Here is a 12,276-nt window from a genome sequence, read left to right on the forward strand (position 1 = left end):
GAATTGGGATACTTTGTTTGGAGAACATTGCATCTCGATGTTGGTGCCTCTGCTGGCATCAACTGACAAATGCCGACAAAATTGAATACTCACGGCCAGTTGAATTAATACAAGTTATTATAGCTCTGTGTTTATTTAAACATTTACATAAGATTCAAGACTCAGGACTTGAACAAACTATACTACCCCAATGGTGAAAACATGGCCAGGTTTTCTCTGGAGGTGTGCGTTGTGAGCCTTTAAACTCAAGTCTGATCGTCCGATAGTTGATCACTAGGCCTCATTCATCAATGAAGAGAGAGAGAGCCTTGTTCTCAATGTTTCATAACGAAAAGTATTATTAGTGAAATGTTCAGCTGCAGGTTGTTGTTCAACTTGTTCCCACAAAAGTCATTCTGCTGAGAAGCGGTTATTTTCACACGCACAGGTCTGCTGGATCTTTACCATCATGCTTGATGGGTAGTATTATCGCTCTTTCTTTATTGGTTTTGCATTTATAATATATTGCAAGGAACGTCACACAGTAATAACAAGATATTTACAAGGTGGGTATGTGAGACAGAAAGAAAAGAATATAAACAATTATTTATATAAAGGTAATGTGGACACCGATGCGGGGGCCCTAGCTTTGGGGCCCCAGTGATTGGTTGCCACAACTGTGCCGTATTAACTTTGTACATGTTTTCTCCTGAGCTGTGTTTTTGGTGCTACCTGGGCGTACCTTGTTGCTGTTGTTGTGATCGTACCCACGTGTTTCCTTGCCCGTTGTCCCTCCTGGCTCCTCTGCCTTGCCTGCCATGTCTCCTGGTTGCTATTTGCTCTCTTCCCCCCCCCCCCCCCCCCCCCCCCCCAAATTCCATTGTTCAGTTTTGTCACACCCTCCCCTGACAGGTCTGGGATGCGACCAGGACATGTGGGTGTGGTTGGCCGGGCCTCCCTGGCACTGTTCACATTTGTCCTCCACCCCTAGAGGAGTCATGCGTGTTCTGATCAAATGCGCCTTGTGCACTACCTTTAACTGCATGAGGATCGGCCCTGCGCATGAGGAAGTGGAGTTCGCCCCATGCAGCGCTTCGATCCAGAGTCTTCCCCCTATCTCCATGCCCAACTCTTCCTCCCACTTTTCCCGTGTCTCATCCAGCAATGACCGTGCCTCTTCCAGTATTCATCCGTACATGTTGGTGCAGCTACCATCCCCTATTTCCCCCGCGGTCAGAAGCCTGTCCATTAAGGCGTGTCCTGGTAGCTGGGGGGAACGTTGCTGTCTGTGTACGTACGGATTTCCTTATCTGCATGTATCTTAGCTCGTTCCTTTCAGGAGCTGTAGCTTGTCCGTCATCTCCCCTAGTGTCACTACTTTGCTATCTATGTATAAGTCGTGGCAGCACTGTGGCGCCGTGGGTTAGCACTGAGGCCTCATGGCGCTGAGGTCCCAGGTTCGATCCCGGCTTTGGCTCACTGCCCTTTTAGAGTTTGCACATTCTCCCTGTGTTTGCGTGGGTTTCACCCCCCCCCCCCCCCCCCAACCCAAAAATGTGCAAGCTAGGTGGATTGGCCACGCTAAATTGCCCCTTAATTGGAAAAAAAATGAATTGGGTACTCTAAAAAAATTTTAAAAGATAAATAATCTATCGTCAGTACTCCTTCGTCCTGTCTCTGCCTTTTAAAGGAGGCATCTATCGTCACAGGGGTAAATCTGTGGTTCATAGAATTTACAGTGCAGAAGGAGGCTATTCAGCCCATCAGGTCTGCACCAGCACTCGGAAAGAGCTCCCTACTTAAGCCCACACCTCCACCCTATCCCCGTAACCCAGTAACCCCACCTAACCGTTGGACACTAAGGGCAATTTAGCATGGCCAATCCACCTAACCTGCACATCTTTGGGCTGTGGAGCCGTCTTGCAGATGACGTCCACGGTGGACATTGCAACCAGACCAAAGTGGTGCCTGAGTCGGTTCCTTGTTCTCAGTGTGGGCCACCACCACTGGGCATCTTGAGTACATGGCTGGGGGGAATGGGAGTGGAGCTGTGGCCAATGTTCGCAGGGCTGTCCCCGTGCAGGTGCTCTCATCCGTTTTACCTATTGCGCTCCCGGCTCTTTGAAACGTCCCAGTACTCTTTCTGCGGTGGCTGCCCGGTGATAGAATATGAGGTTCGGAAGTGCCAGGCTCACTATGTTCCTCTTTTTCTGTAGGACACGCAGCTCAGAATTCTCTCCTTGTCCTGATATTTGTGGTGCCTAGTGATATTCACCCATGGGAATTCGCCTGCTTGTGGCCTTTACCGGAGATACCTGTGGGCTTGGTCTAAGTCTGGGGGCTTGAGGAAATTCTTTCCTCCTCCTTGGAGTTCCTGTGTAAGGAACTCCATCCACTGCCCTGTCGATGGGTGGGCAGGCATTCATGCTGGCGATCCCACTCAGTCCGCTAGAACCTGCCCCTTTCACTCCGCGTGTCTGCCCTCTGGATCTTCATTTCCTGACTCCTGCAGCTTTTACCATTTTTCCGGCTCTGTGGCTGGTTGTTAGTTTAGGGTAAGGATGGCGGTTTTTGTTGTTGTTTCGGTGTCCAATTTTTGAATTAAAAGGGCCTAATTCCAAGTTCCCAAGGGGGAGAGCCACCTTTTGTGCAATTGTTCAGCACATCGCCACCACCAGAAGTCCATCAGTATTGTGATCTCTGATCATGCTCCTTCCGGTCTTCCTGGAATTTTTATTTAAGGGATATATTTACAATCTAGATTATGGAGATTTAATGCATCTCTGCTTAAAGATTCTAACTTTATTTCTGATTTCAAATGCAAATTTGACCTTTTTTTCTTTATCAGTTCTCTTTCCGAAGCCAGCCTCTCGAACCTGTGGGAGACTTGCAAAGTTTTTGCAAGAGGACTAGTCATTTCCTATACGGGCAATAGAAATTGTAAAGTGCTGGTGCGACAGAAATAAAATTGGCAGATAGAGAGAGCAAGAGAGTACGGTGGGGGTCCGAGCCATTCAGTGCTGAAATAAATTACTGCAATTCGAACTGCACTGGACTCCTTGTTGACTCCCAAGGGCTTAACAGGAGTATAAAATTTGCAAAAACAAAAATTATGGGTATGGAAATAAACCAAGTAGATATTTAGCTCTCCTTACAAAGAAGAAAGTAGATTCTCGGACTATCTGCTCTATACTGGACTTAACAGGTAAAAGGATGTTTAAGACAGGATATTAAGGCATTTAAAAGCTCTTATGTCGATTTGTATAAAACTGAGCAGGCTGGAGATGCATTAATGCAAATGAAATTCTTTTTCTCCTCTTTGTCACTCCCAACAATTTCTGATGGCCAAAGGCCGACCTTAAATGTTCCCATTTCTAAGGGGGAAGTGTTGTCTGCGTTGCGGGATCTTCAGTCGGGTAAGACTTCGCGACCTGATGGTATTGGAAGTGAATTTTATAAGGAATTCAAAGATATGCTTCTAGAACCTCTGATGAGGATGGGAAGACAGTGGCGTAGTGGTAATGACACTGGACTAGTAATCTGGGGCCCAGACTGATGATCTGTGGAGATGGGTTTAAATCCCTCCACGGCACCTGGTGGAGTTTCAATTCAATTAATAATATGACCATGAAACGATCATCAATAGTTGTAAAAGATATTTTAAGGACGGTATGATGGCACAGTGGCTAGCATTGCTGCCTCAAGCACCAGGGACCCGGGTTCAACTCCGGTCTGGGTGAATGTTTGGAGTTTGCACGATCTCCGTGGGTTTCCTCTGGGTGCTCCGGTTTCCTCCCACAGTCCAAAAGATGTTCAGGTTAGGTGGATTGGCCACGCTAAATTACTTCTTAAGTGTCCAAAAAGATTAAGTGGTGTTACAGAGGTGGGGTGGGGTGGGGGCGAGGGCCATGATAGGATGCTCTTCCCAAGGGTCAGTGCAGACCTGATGTGCCAAATGACCTATCTCTGCACTGTAGGGATTCTATCCTATAACCATTCATTTGGAGGAGGACAGCTGCCAAATCTTTGCCTGCACACTTAACCTTTCTATACTTCTGAATTCCTTGTGAAGGCAGTTACAGGTGTGGCTGCTTTCTACTCTGATAACATTTGTTTGTGCGTAATGTTTACCAACAGTCTGTACAACACCTTTTGTATCTCGTTTCTTGTAATTCTGCCCATGAGTAATGATTTGGAGGAAATTAGGAAAGCTTGTTAGTGGAATTCAGCATTGTCACTCTAAGGTTCAGTCTATCTATTGTTAGCTTATGACATTTAGATAAATTTCGTTTGGCAATTGTAAATTAAGTCCAGCCTTTGTCATTCATCTTTAGATGTGTAGTTCTCAACTTGTGTTTGAATAAGCAGATCTTAATAAATAGCGAGTTAACCCTGAATGTTGTTGGCTGCACAGTTACTGCCATACAAAAAATATTATTGTTGTAATGAATTACTTGAGCTGTTTTAAAATGTTTTGGGCTGTTTAGAATCTATATCAATAACTTGGATGAAGAGACAGGATAATGTGTCTGGGTTTGCTGATGATTCTTAATGGTGAAAGGTAAGCTGTGGGGAGAACACAAAGTCTGCAAAGAGTGTGAGTGGGCAACAAGATAACAGATGGGGCATAATGTAGCGAAGTGTGAAGTTATTTACTGTAGTTGTAAGAATAAAAAAGCAGAATATTTTTTAAAAGGTGACAAACGTGTTCATGTTGATACTCAAAGAGAGTTAGGTGTGCTTATACAAGAAATGCAGAAAGTTAGATGCAGGCGCAGCAAGCAATTATGAAGGCAAATTGCATGTTGACCTTTATTGCCAGGGGATTGAAGTACAGTAACAAAGAAGCCTCGCTACGGTTGTATCGGGTTTTGGTGAGGCCACATCTGGAGTACTGTGTGCAGTTTTGATTTCCATATGAAAGAGAGGATTACTTGCATTGGAGACGTTACAGCAAAGGTTCACAAAATTGACCTCGGAGGATTGTGGATCCTCTATCGTTGAATATATTTAAGTCCGGATAAACAGATTTTTGGTGTCTCAGGGAATTGTAGAGTTGGGGGGGGGGGGGGGGGGGGGGGTAGGAAATAAAGATGAAACCCAAAATCAGCCATCATCGTATTGAATGGCAGAGCAGGCTCAATGGGCCCTGTGGTCCATTCCTGCCCCTATATTCTTATGTAAAGGCCTTTTGAAGGATACCTGATTTTAAATAAAATGTTGTTGTGGTGATATACATCACTGTAAATACACAAGGGGTTAATGTAAATACAAGTAGACTAGCTAGACACTAGAGGGAGCACCAGAGACATGACACACAGACAGTCAACCAATAGGTCAGTAAGATAAGACACGACCAATGGGCATTCACGATATACACACAGGTGGCACTACCACAGGGGGGCATTACACCAACCCATATAAAAGGACACAGCACACATGATCTTCCTCTTTCCAGTGGAGACACTCAGTGTGTACACAGGGTTGATTTGAAACACATCATACCCACCACCTGGATTGTAGCAGACTGGTTCATCAGTCTGAGTAGCTATAGCAGGATTAACTGGGGAGTCGAATCCAAGTAGGAGAATTGTTAACAGTTTAATTAATGTGTTAAAGCTATCTCCAAGTCTGAACCTTCCTTTGTCAGAGTGCACAACAAGGAAGCAGCTTATGCTACGTCAAGAGTATAATAAAACAGATGTTACATGGGGTGGTCACTTGATGTGAGCACGGGAGTGGCTGCGTTAACCCGAGCTCTATCGCTGCTCATCTTGTAATCCTTTATTTTATCCATATTTGTCTTGGGATATATGCCTTGCGCTATATCCCTGGTGCATCATGATTGGAGTTTTGCGGGACAGCACAGTGGCCTAGTGGTTAGCACAGCTGCCTCACGGCGCTGAGGTCCCAGGTTCGATCCTGGCTCTGGGTCACTGCCTGTGTGGAGTTTGCACATTCTCCCCGTGTCTGCGTGGGTTTTGCCCCTACAACCCAAAAATTTGCAGGTTAGGTGGATTGGCCACATTAAATTGCCCCTTAATTGGAAAAAATAATTTGGTGATCTAAATTTATTTTTAAAAATGATTGGAGTTTTGCATTGAGAAGCTGAGAAAAATCCTCGAGAATCCTTGTTTAGTCGTGGCGGTCAGAGTGTGCCAAATGGGGCCCAGATTGCAGTGGCGTTGTTGCTGGTGAGGGAGCCTTCACCCTGGCGGTGCTGCATGCATCCGGGTGATGACCGGATAGAGACTGCTGTTCTGGATGAAGATCTTGGCTCCGTGATGCAGACCTTTTAGAGCTCACTTTGAAGATTTGCGAGGTATCCTTGCTAGAATGTCTGAGGCACATGAGGAAGTTCTTGCATTTGAAAGAGCACTTTCTCAGGTAGGCCCCATCTTTGAGAGAGTGAGTTCCTGCTGAATTGCTTTCGTTTATCCTGATGGGTTCTGAGTTTGAAAATTGGTTGCCATGCTTTAAAAGTCTTGATTTTGGGTGTATCGGGTTCAATGGAACACAAAGAGGTGTTTGTTTGTTTTTTTTAAATATAAATTTAAAGTACCCAATTAATTTTTTCCAATTAAGGGGCAATTTAGCGTGTTTAATCCACCAACCTTGCACATCTTTGGGTTATGGGGGCGAAACCCAGGCAAACACGGACAGTGACCCAGAGCCGGGATCGAACCTGGGACCTTGGTGCCGTGAGACTGCAGTGATAACCACTGTGCCATTGTGCTGCCATAAAAGAGGTGTTTGTTGGTGTGCGCACCTGAACATTGCATGGAAAATTTACCCTGAACATTTGTAATTGCGAGCCATCGCCGCCTGGGAAGGCGTGCACCATCTTACCATCTTTTCATGGATTTATCCTGTTTCTCACTTCTCTGGTGGGGCTTTTTGATGTTGCGAGTTGCTTCTAATGATTGTGCTGATCCAGTTGTATTGCTGTTCTCCTGTCCCCCTCTGTATTCATGTATGTTGAACTATCTCTTCTTGCGGTACTGGATCATGCTTGAGGTTTTGTTGCATTGTTTGTTAAAATGTAAAATCTCAATGTATAATTTATTTTAAATGTTGCACTTGTTCCCCAGTCTATGTATCTACTCCCTCGCCCTCTTAATGCCTTGTTGCGTTAATGTGCCTGGTATGCCCCAGAGACACATGGATCAGGGCAATCTCAGATTCTGAGTGCAGGGTGGATTAACTGCAGCAGATCTCAGTTGTTTTTTAGTGGCAGCCACAGTGGAATTGAGCTTGATGTTCTTGGGCTGGAAGTGAAATTTTAAACTTGCTAACCGCTGAACTTTACTGGAATATCTTCAGATGTTTGTCTGTTCTGACTGCACAGCCTGATGCATACTTCCTCAAAAAACAGTCTAGCTTTCAAATGTGATATAGAGTTATCCCGAGAAAGCTACTCACACCCAAATTCCAGTATAAGCCTCTGTCTTTTCAAAAATAAATTAAGGGTCATAAATCTCCACTCAATATCTGCTGACTTGCCTATCTGATAACCAGATATTTATCACGGTTTGCATAATCCTATACGTACCTGTTTTCAAAGTTTGTTTTGTGCTAGTTTCCGTTTATGAGCTCTAAACTTATTCTATCTTGTCTCAAAGTAATCAGTGCCATCTCAACCCAGCTATTTAATATTTTATACACTTACAATAAGCTCTCTCATGTTTCAGCCCTGGTTGGACTGGTTCTGTCAAACGGCCTGTTTCGCTGCTCAATGTTCTCTAACTTCTGTTTCGTGAGGTGCACAGATTTAACTACTTTTAAGCTTTTGTCATGGGGGAGAAAGAGCAGGTTAGTCAAAATGTTGGTTGCTCAGAGTTCCTTCAGTGCCGAGGTGAGTTTCAGCCAAGGAGGGAAAGAAACATCTTACGGCAAGTCAGAGTGTTCTTCTACACCACCCAGTGGCTGACTAGAGAGCAACATTAATGTGATATTTGGGAGCTGCTTCCCCTTTTTGGTCAGAGATTAACAAACAAAAATGTCGGGTGGCGAAGAAATGGGAGGTGCATCATAAAAGACTCCAATTATGCTTTAAACGCAGGGTAAAATGGAAGAGCAACCATTTTGTATTTCAGTCAGCATTGACAGAAATGTTCTTAAAAATATGTCAAGAACCTTTCATGAGAACTGAAAGATATAGAACAAGTGCAACATTTAAAAAAAATTATACTTTGAGATTTTACATTTTAACAAACAATGCAACAAAACCTCAAGCATGATCCAGTACCGCAAGAAGAGATAGCTCAACATACATTTTGTGCTATTTTTGCATTTCTCTTCCAGATTTCCATTATCATAATTTTATTTGTGCCCAATTAGATTTGCAAAGTTGTGGGGGAAGCAGCTGGTGTGAGAGATTAAGTTGGACAACTCCTTCAAAGAGTTGACGTGGGCGCAGCAGGCGAAATGGCTGCTTCCTATAATGTAAGATTCTATAGTTTCGAGTAATTTTTTATTCTGAAACTTTGTGGTGAACCTGCTGTTATGGGCCAGGGTTTAGAGAGCCCCAAAGTGTATCATGGAGTTCACCTGACCCACAACTTTTACTAGATTGTGGTATGGGAGCGCACGGCCCACTCTACAGGTGTGGTACAGCAGAAATGGAAAAGTATTTTTTAAAGCAAAACAATGTTTATGAACTCAAGTTAACCTTTTTAAAACATAGAGTGAACATCTTAGCAACCATTAATTCAAATACAACCCCCAAAGAATACAACACAAAGTAATTCTTTCAGCTTTCCTTTTAACATCCATAAGACTTAAAACACCTTTTACCAGAAGCACATCAGGTTAAAGTCACTACTGTTATTAGTTTTAAGTCACCAGGATCGATTTACAGTCTTTAGATTGCAGAGAGATACTCGAATAGACCTTCTGGCTGTGACTGCAGCTATCCAGCTCTCAAAACTGAACTATAAAACACCCTGCAGCAAACAGCCTAAAACGAAAGTAAAAAGCTGACAGCCCAGCTCCACCCACTCTCTGACCTCACTGCTGTAATACACACTCATTTCTTAAAGGTACTCTCACTACAGATATTTATATACACATCCATTTATAAACACCAATTTCTTAAAGGTGCTCTCACATGACACTGCCGTATTATCAGGTAGTTGTCGGGACAGATATGCACACCACAACTCCATTTGAGGTGAAGTAATGGGATTGAGATATTTGGAATTCTCCAAAGACAATCCACCAACACGTCCTAGAGAGCTTGTTCCAGACACTTGCCAACCTATCATATGTTCGTACTGGAAGCTGTTCAAACCATCTTTGACATTTGCTCCCTAACGTTTGGCAGTAATAGCAGTGTATATTTTTGGACTATGAATGAAGAAATCAAGCAGTACAATCATAATGTTAGGTGAAACTCCAATATGTATTTACATAAGGCATGATTGATTTTGAGAATGCAAAAAAAAAAATCAACATTTAAAATATCAGCACAAATGGTTGCAAACCTTATACACTTGGTTTTGCCCCAATGATATTTCATTGGATGCAAAACCGAAACACTTTTTTTGAACTAACTCTCACCCACCTTCCTTAAAATGTAACAGCCAGTCCAACTTTTAGGGATTACTTTACCGATTTTATTTGAGTGAATTTTATCATCAGAGCAGCGACTTATTGTACGTGATAGGTATGTGATGGATCTCTGTGTTTATTCAGAACCCTGGATATCCGTTATGCCTTCTTAGTTCCCAAATAACAGAGGTCAAGTCTGCACTTTTTGGCAAAGTTCAGTTGTACTTTATTTGTCAGCTTGTGCCACTGGTAAACTTTATTTGTCAATACAGAATTAGGTCAGATTGATTTGTCTTTAGCGAATACAGTAGTTGACTTTTCATTCAATTACAAATCGTGGTAATTCGTCAAATCATAATTCACAGTATAAAATGACTGAGTGATTTAAACAAAAGAAAGATGGCGATTTAGCAAAAGCAAGCAAAGAAAATAGGTTTCCGAAAGAGACAGATTGATTCCGGAATGGATTTTTCCATCCCGACAAGTGATTCTTAAGGAGATCATTATCTTAATGTCTCGCCTTCTTTACAGCTGTGATTGGCTTTAACTGATTCATAATTCATTCAATTCGGCCAAACTGTCTGTCCGTCAACTTAAGAGACGTATGTATTTAAATATATTGGTACATACCGTCGCTTGAGAAAAACACATTCTTCTCTTGGACTTATCACCCTAGACTGGTTGTTACCATAAAAACGGAACTGGCTGTTCTTTCACACAATGGGGCCTTTCAGCCAGCTGGCATCACTGTTCCTTCAGTCTCTAGCAAGTCACAAGCAATTTGCAAAATGTTCCCCGCTATTCGGCTTTCCTCACTCTCATGGTTAATATGATTTAGGTTAATGAGTTTTCAATTAAACCTTTTACCTATATCATCCATAGCTAACTAGAAAGCCAGTTTCTATCAGTATGCTTGTGAGATTTGTCTTTTGTTGTCTTTCACAAATTTTCACCAAAACAAATCAATGACTCACAACCTCTTAATCAGGTGCCATTCCATTTGATATGTTATATTTGATATAGGTGACTCTTTGCATTATGATTCAGCTCTGCCATTGGGCTACTCCTGTTACCACTCGTGGTGTCACCAAGTATTTTCCAATTCTTTGACAACTTTTGCAAGTAGATCAGACAGTTGTGTGTGGAGCTTAAAGTTAAAACAAAATGGGAAATGCTTTTGATGTGCGGCAGTTCCACCAGCATTGAGAAGAGAAAGAAACAGGCCAATGGGAGGACACCTTGCATTAACGTAGTGCTGTTGATGTAGGAAAACATCCAAAGATGCCTCAGAGAGGCACAGGGAAAGCATTTCTGTTGTACAATTAGTTTGTTGTTCAACTAAAGCCTCACTGAGCTTTGTTCCAAGTGTTGGTTTGTGCTGTTGATGCACTGGCATTTGCCGTCTTCCAATATCCCATATGTTTTACCCCTTTCAGATGCTCACTGACCTGCTATGCAGTTTCAGCACCTCTCTTTCTTTACATTTTCTAGCAATTGCAGTTGTTCCCTGCCCCCCACCTTTGATATTAAACAATGCAAAAAAAATGTTACCACTCCATGGCTTTACCGTTTGTCACTCAGTTTACAACTTTATTTTTGTCATGCCAAAAAAAATTCCCATCAAATTCTGCTGTTGCTTATGCATGTACACTGAATAAAATAAGTTGGTATTTTTGCTAAAGTCTAAATTAAAAATGGAAAACCAGCCACAGACATATGAAATTCCAAAACCAACCCTGAGCTGTGCTCCCTTCACAGTCACAGTTCACAAGGTCCAGAGGGAAACATGACTTACCCTTTTTTTTGTATTCTGAAAATGAGAAGCAAAATATGGATCTGAGCAGCAAGCAGTTGAGTGACACTTTCGGGATTTTAAAAATGAATAGTAAATGATTCATTAACAAGAAAAGAAAACTTATCACAAGATTGCAGTCACAAAGTTAAAATTGTACTTTGGGGGCGGCATGTGGCACAGTGGTTAGCACTGGGACTACGGCGCTGAGGACCCAAGTTCGAATCCCGGCTCTGGGGCACTGTCCGTGTGGAGTTTGCACATTCTCCCCATGTCTGCATGGGTTTCACCCCCACAACCCAAAGATGTGCAGGTTAGGTGGATTGGCCACACTAAAATGCCCCTTAAGAAGATACTGAGGGTTAGGATCTATTCACATCTGGAAGAAAATAGACTTATCAGTGATAGGCAGCGTGGTTTTGTGCAGGGAAGGTCATGTCTTACAAACCTAATAGAATTCTTTGAGGAAGTGACAAAGTTAATTGATGAGGGAAGGGCTGTAGATGTCATATACATGGACTTTAGTAAGGCGTTTGATAAGGTTTCCCATGGCAGGTTGATGGAAAAAGTGAAGTCTAATGGGGTTCAGGGTGTACTAGCGAGATGGATAAAGAACTGGCTGGGAAACAGGAGACAGAGAGTAGTGGTGGAAGGGAGTGTCTCAAAATGGAGACGGGTGACTAGTGGTGTTCCACAGGGATCCGTGCTCGGACCACTGCTGTTTGTGATCTACATAAATGACCTGGAGGAATGTATAGGTGGTCTGATTAGCAAGTTTGCAGATGATACTAAGATTGGTGGAGTTGCAGATAGCGAGGAAGACTGTCAGAGAATACAACAAAATATAGATAGATTGGAGAGTTGGGTAGAGAAATGGCAGATGGAGTTCAATCCAGGCAAATGCGAGGTGATGCATTTTGGAAGATCAAATTCAAGAGCGGACTATATGATCA

The 12,276-nt window shown here is 42.9% G+C and overlaps 1 protein-coding gene across 17 annotated transcripts in view; it reads left to right on the top strand.

The window, feature by feature from the left end:
* Positions 1-12,276, top strand: part of nf1a (neurofibromin 1a) — a 330,336-nt gene that overhangs the window by 204,163 nt on the left and 113,897 nt on the right. The window lies entirely within an intron of this gene.

Source organism: Scyliorhinus canicula, chromosome 12 (genome assembly GCF_902713615.1).
Source record: "Scyliorhinus canicula chromosome 12, sScyCan1.1, whole genome shotgun sequence".
Taxonomy (NCBI): domain Eukaryota; kingdom Metazoa; phylum Chordata; class Chondrichthyes; order Carcharhiniformes; family Scyliorhinidae; genus Scyliorhinus; species Scyliorhinus canicula.